Consider the following 5,940-nt stretch of genomic DNA (forward strand, 5'->3'; position numbering starts at 1 on the left):
TAGGAGAACAAACAGGTTTGTCCTGGAGAGGGTGAAGCCAGAATGCTTCTTGGAGTCAAAGATTCTAAAGCTTCATCTGACGTACTTTGGGCATGTTGCAGGGACATCATGTTTGGGTGAGTGGAGGGACGGCACAGGAGAGGAAGACCCTCAATGGGATGTATCAATTCTGTGATTGGTGTGGTGGGAATAAGACAGCAAGGTTGGCACAGGATAGAGCAGCATTTAGGGTTCTTGTAGATAGGGTCGCTATGAGTCAGAAGCAACTCGATGGCACGTCACAACAACAACTCATAGAGCTTCAGGACTGGACAATGGACACTAGGCCTAAGCCAATAATCATAATAGGCTAGATAGACATGTGACAATCTCAGCCAATGAAAAGGCACAGGGACTTTTGCTGAGCCTTCTGGGAGGAAAGCAGCCACACCCCTTGTGTTTGTCTTAGATTCTAGGTGATATGAAGCGTATCAGGCTGCAACTGGAGTAGAGACAGTCAGAGGAGGAAGCCAGCATCATGGAGGATGGAGCCTAGAGACTGAGAAAAGGAAAGCTGATCTGCGGAAAGGGTCCCACTCCTCTATCCACTTCTGCCTGAAACAAGATCTAGCCATCAATTTTTAAAATACAAGTCAGTAAATTCTCCTGTTTGCATCACTCATTTGACTTGTGATCAAAATGACCTAATTAGTAAGTATTGGATGAGGCTACATGATTCCACTGAAGAGAATGAGAGGGCTTCGGTTCTCCTAAAAGAGATGGCAGGCAAAGGAGGAGGACATGAAGAAGACTAGAGTTGGAATTGTGAAAGGATGGGAAAGACGACAGTTTTGTGTTTAAAACAAAGTATTTTGTGTTTAAAACTGTTTTCTCTCTCTCTCTCTCTCTCTGTGCGACTTCTATTTTGTGTAATCTAACTTTCTCAAACACCACAGTTCAAAGGTGTAAATTCTGCTGTCATAGCAAATGACTGAAAAGACCATGCCTTGAATCAGGTGCAGGTGCAGCTTAGACCTCAAACTAACATCATTGATCCCCAGTACCTTGGAAAGGTCTCTGACCGCAGATTTTAGACAATACATCTCCTGATCTCCTGACTGCAGTGTCTTAGAGAAGGTGTTACCAGTGTTACCCTGCAGACTTTGGGCATGTTACCAGGAAATGTTATGCCTTATAAAGGGACATCATGCTTAGAGAGAGAGAAGGATGGTGAAGTAGAGAAAGACCCTCAACCAGGTGGATTTACACAGTGACTCTAGCAATGGGATCAAGTATGTCAGAGATTGTGAGGATGGCACAAGGTAGAGCAGGGTTCAGATCTGTTGTTCATAGGGTTGTTACGAGTCATACTTGGCATCTAACAACAACACCGCTATAACTGTTGGTCTCCCAAACGCTAGTAAAGTTTCCTGCAAGAATACTTCCTAACCCTCTCTGGTTACTTGTGCATGTGTGCTATAAGAGACAGGAGACCCAGGGAATGCAGCAAATAGATAGGGCGCCTGCATTGAGTTGATGTGTTGCAGAACAAGGAAGACAATAGGAGACCAAAAGACGTCCCTAAACACAACAAGTGTAGCAGAAGAGAAGCTGAGAATCAGAGCTGAGGGCATGTAAACCCTGTGCCAATTCCAAGCACTGTTGTGGAGTATCTTAGACTTTCCACAAGTCCTGAGAAGATGGGGATTTGAGCCTATGTGCTCTCGATCTTAAGGGACAAAGTGACCTCAACTATGGTTCACATTATTTCTATGACTATTTATTTGGCAATAGCATTACTTACTAGTAAGGAGTTTCTTGACTAATTCTTTGGATTGGTTACACAAGAGTCAGGAAAACATATGAACCTGTATGCAGAGTCAAAACCAGACAATAGTAATTGATTTCTTTTCCTCTAACACATCTTTGCAACAAGGACATTAAAAATCAACAAATTCTTCTGCTTTACAAGAAGTTAGCTTTCCTACCCCCCCAAACATGCAAAGAGGAAAACAAAATGTAAGCACTCTCCAGTGTTTTGTGTAGCTGCCTACCGATTCCTATTGCCACATCCTCACCAACTTAGATGCACTCTTCTGATGCTGCAAATAAGACATTTAGAAGATAATGAAAGAAATGTGCACATTCACCACTCCCATCTGTCCTACTCTATCTTGGATCCACTTCTGTTCAGTTAACATCTTAACAATTCCAGCCAAGCTAAAAAAAAAAAAATCCAGCCAAGCAGCCATGGTGGAGCCACTCGCCACTCATGCAGACCACCCCCCCCTCCCCCGCCCATGTGGGAAAGTAAACTGCACTCCAGAGTTTTCAAGGCTTTGACCTTTTGGAAGCAGATCCAGAACTTTCCTCTGAGGATCTCTTGGTGAGTTTCAAGTGACAATCTTTGGTTAGCAGTTGAGCACTTAACCACCTGCATCACACAAGACACATTTTAACCGGATGTTATGTATGGTTCCTTCTAAGCATCATGGCCTCATCCAGGACCAGTCCTTCATGGCATTACTCCCAAAGAATGTCAGCTGGGGCTTCAAAATGCTTGCCTTTAAGGAACAACTTGGCTTCCCCCTCTCCAGGACAGATCCGCTTGTTCTCTTAACGGTCCATCGTGTGTCCAACCCATGGCACGTTCAAGACTCTTCCCCAGCACGACAACTCAGAGGCATTGATTCTTCTTCTGTCATCCTTAGTCATTATCTAGCTCTCTGATGCACAGCAAGTAATTGTGGAGACCATGGCCTAGATCAGGTGCACCTCAGTCTCTAGACTGAGATCATTGCTTCTAGCACTCTGGAGAGGACCCTGAGAACAGATTTTCCCAAAGCAATTAATCTTTTTATTTCCTAACTTCTAGTGCCAATGGTGTTGATTGTGGAAACCAGGAAGCTGAAATTGTTAACAGTTTCAATCTCTTCTCCATTTATCGTGGCATAGATATAGCCCAGAATCCTGCTTGGAAGGAAGGAGGGATAGAGCAAGATAAGAAGACTTGGAATGAGTTGCATTGACACAATAATTAGAATAAAGGGGATAGATGTGTCAGAGACAGTGAGATTGGTTCAGGATAGGGCAGGGTTCAGAGCTATGGTGGCTATGAATCACATTTGATGGCACATAACAATATGTATGGTTGTCTATTGACCCAGTAGTGAGGATTTTTGTTTTCTTGATGTTGCAGTGTAATCCATATTGAATGCTGCAGGCCTTGATCCTCTGAAGCAAATGCCTTACGTCTTCTTCATCTTCAGTGAGCAAAGATGTCTTATCTGCATAAGACAGGTTGTTGATGAATTTTTCTCCAATCCTAATTTGATAGAGAAAAGATTGAGACTGTCAGAGATTTCATCTTGCTTGGATTCACAATCAACACCTTTGGTACAAGTAATAAGGAGATCTGGAGACACATAGCACTGGGAAAGTTTGTATTAGTAACCTCTCCAAAATCCTGAAGAGCAATTATATCAGTTTATAGATTAAGGTGTACCTGATTCAAGTCCTAGTCTTTTCAATCACCTGCTTTATATCTGAGAGCTGGACAATGAATAAGGATGATGGGAGAATAGATGCCTTTGAGTTGTGGTGTTGGAGAAGAGTGCTAAATCTCTCATGAACTGCCAAAAGAACAATCAGATATGTTCTGGGGAAAGTGCAACCAGAGTGTTTCTTGGAGGTAAGGATGAAACAATATTACTATAATACTACATTTTAATAATGTCTGGTGGCTGAAGAGTTGCACTGCCAACCGAAAGGCAGGTGGTTCAAATCCACCAACTGCTCAGAGGAAGAAAAATGAGTAATTGCCTCCTGTGAAATTAACGGCCTCTGAAATTTTGCTGGAGGGTCATATACGAGTTGGTTTCGACTCAATGACACCTAAGAGCATTGTTATGTTTGCACCACAAATTCACTGATTGTGGAGAATGTGGTTCAGAAATATGCTGAGAAAAATGAGTCAAGTTACAGAGAGTTTCAATGTGGCTGCTAAGTAAGCCATCTATAAAAAAATAACAAGAATTCTTTCCACATTAAGTAATGGCACAAACAAGAGGAATTGCTCAAGGATATTAATGAAGAAACAAGTAATAAGAGTTAATAGTGTAGCCAATTGGAGCATGGACATGGTTTTATTTTAGTTATTTTGGTGAAAATGAGTATTTTCCCTGTTAGTTTAAGCATGACCTTTATATGTCCTTGAGTACTAGTCCTTACTTGAGTTTCCTACCCTCATTTTTTGGCTTTTAAGTTCCCAGGCTGTATACTTTAAATCTAAAATGTTGCAGATAAAAATTAATTCACTGGGATAGGTATTACTTAGTCAACTACCATCATCACCAATATCACATTCACCACTCTCAGAGCAAACATATTTTATGGGTACATTAAGGAGTTCCAGTTGGTATATACATAGCATGTCATGGCACCAAGACTAAAGGTCAGAAGTTCAAATCTACCAATCACTCCTCAGGAGAATGATGGGAAGTCTCCTGTTAAATCTACAGCCTTGGAAACCCAGCTGAGGGTTGTGAAAAGTCAGAATCGACTAGACAGCAGTGGGCATGGTTATTTGGTTTATGGATACATCAACAGGAAAGATCAATCTTGTTTGGTAGAGATTCAGCCAAAATAAGAAAATTCCTCAATGAGACCAACTGACACAACAGCCAGATGATACAGGACAAGCAGCATTTCTTTCTAGTGTACATAAGGTCACCTTGAGTAGCGTTCAACTAAAAAGCAGCTTATAGCAACATGCATCAGGCTCTGTGCTAAGTGTTTTCCAAATTTCATTAACTCATTTTGAGTGTATGGGGCCACCAAATGTTTAGCGATACTGTCATGAGAAGGTAGCTGGAAAGCTGTTTGTTGTTGTCGTTGTTGCATATGATGGAGTTGGAACCGACCCATAGCTGACCCTCCAGCAGGTTTTCAGAGGCAGTTAATCATACAGGAGGAGATTGCTCATCTTTCTCCTTCTGAGCAGGTGGTAGCCTTGAACCAAGTGCCTTCAGGATTGCAGTGCAGCTTCTTGCCGCTAGGCCATCTAGTTAAAAGTTGATTGGGTCCTGGCTGAGGCCTGCAGAGTTCCTCTGAAATGCTGCTTAGTTGTTTATATTTAAAACTAAAACATCTGCTGCAAGAAAAAGGTACAAGTAACCAAGCTTATAAGATACCTTCCATTCAGACTGGTTAGCCATCAGCTCCAACACTAAAGCACATGTTCAAGTGCATTATTCATACCCAGTTAGGGACACATGACAGTCAATTGAGGTATTTCTTTACCGTCAACAAAAAAAGGTAATAATAATCTTTTAGGAACTTGTGGATTTTGGCTTAACAATGAATCTTAACCATAAGTTTTTTCAGTGCTATCCATGGAAGAAAAAAAAAAAATCTTTTCAATGTTATCTATATCTATGGAAGAAAAAAAATTCCCCCACCCCTATTCTTTTAATAAGGGAGCTCTGGTGGCCTAGTGACAAGAAGCTGCGCTGCAATCCCAAAGGCATGTGGTTTGAGGCCACCAGCGGCTCAGTGGGAGAAGGATGGGCAATCTCTTCCCATGCAATTTACTGCCTTTGAAAACCCACTGGAGGGTCAGTTGGTTGTGACCTGACTGTACATAACAACAACATTCTTTTGATAAGACTGGCTGCCGGCAAAGAGCCATGGAAACATAATGACAAAGCACTTGACTACTAGCTAGAAAGTTGTTGGTTCAGATCCAGGCAGTAGCTCCACTGGAAAAAGAACGATGATCTGCTTCTGTATAGATTATAGACAAGAAAACTCTACGCTGTCACATTCATCAAACAGCTGCTAACATTCATGCAATGTGGAAATAATAGTGCACCACTGATTTCACAGAAATAGATGGAATGTGACCTGTTGTATTATGATGAGAGCAGAGCTCTTTCCATTGTTGTTGTTGTTGTTATGGCC

Source organism: Elephantulus edwardii, unplaced genomic scaffold, assembly GCF_000299155.1.
Source record: "Elephantulus edwardii isolate Elephantulus edwardi_28Jun2011 unplaced genomic scaffold, EleEdw1.0 scaffold00141, whole genome shotgun sequence".
Classification (NCBI taxonomy): domain Eukaryota; kingdom Metazoa; phylum Chordata; class Mammalia; order Macroscelidea; family Macroscelididae; genus Elephantulus; species Elephantulus edwardii.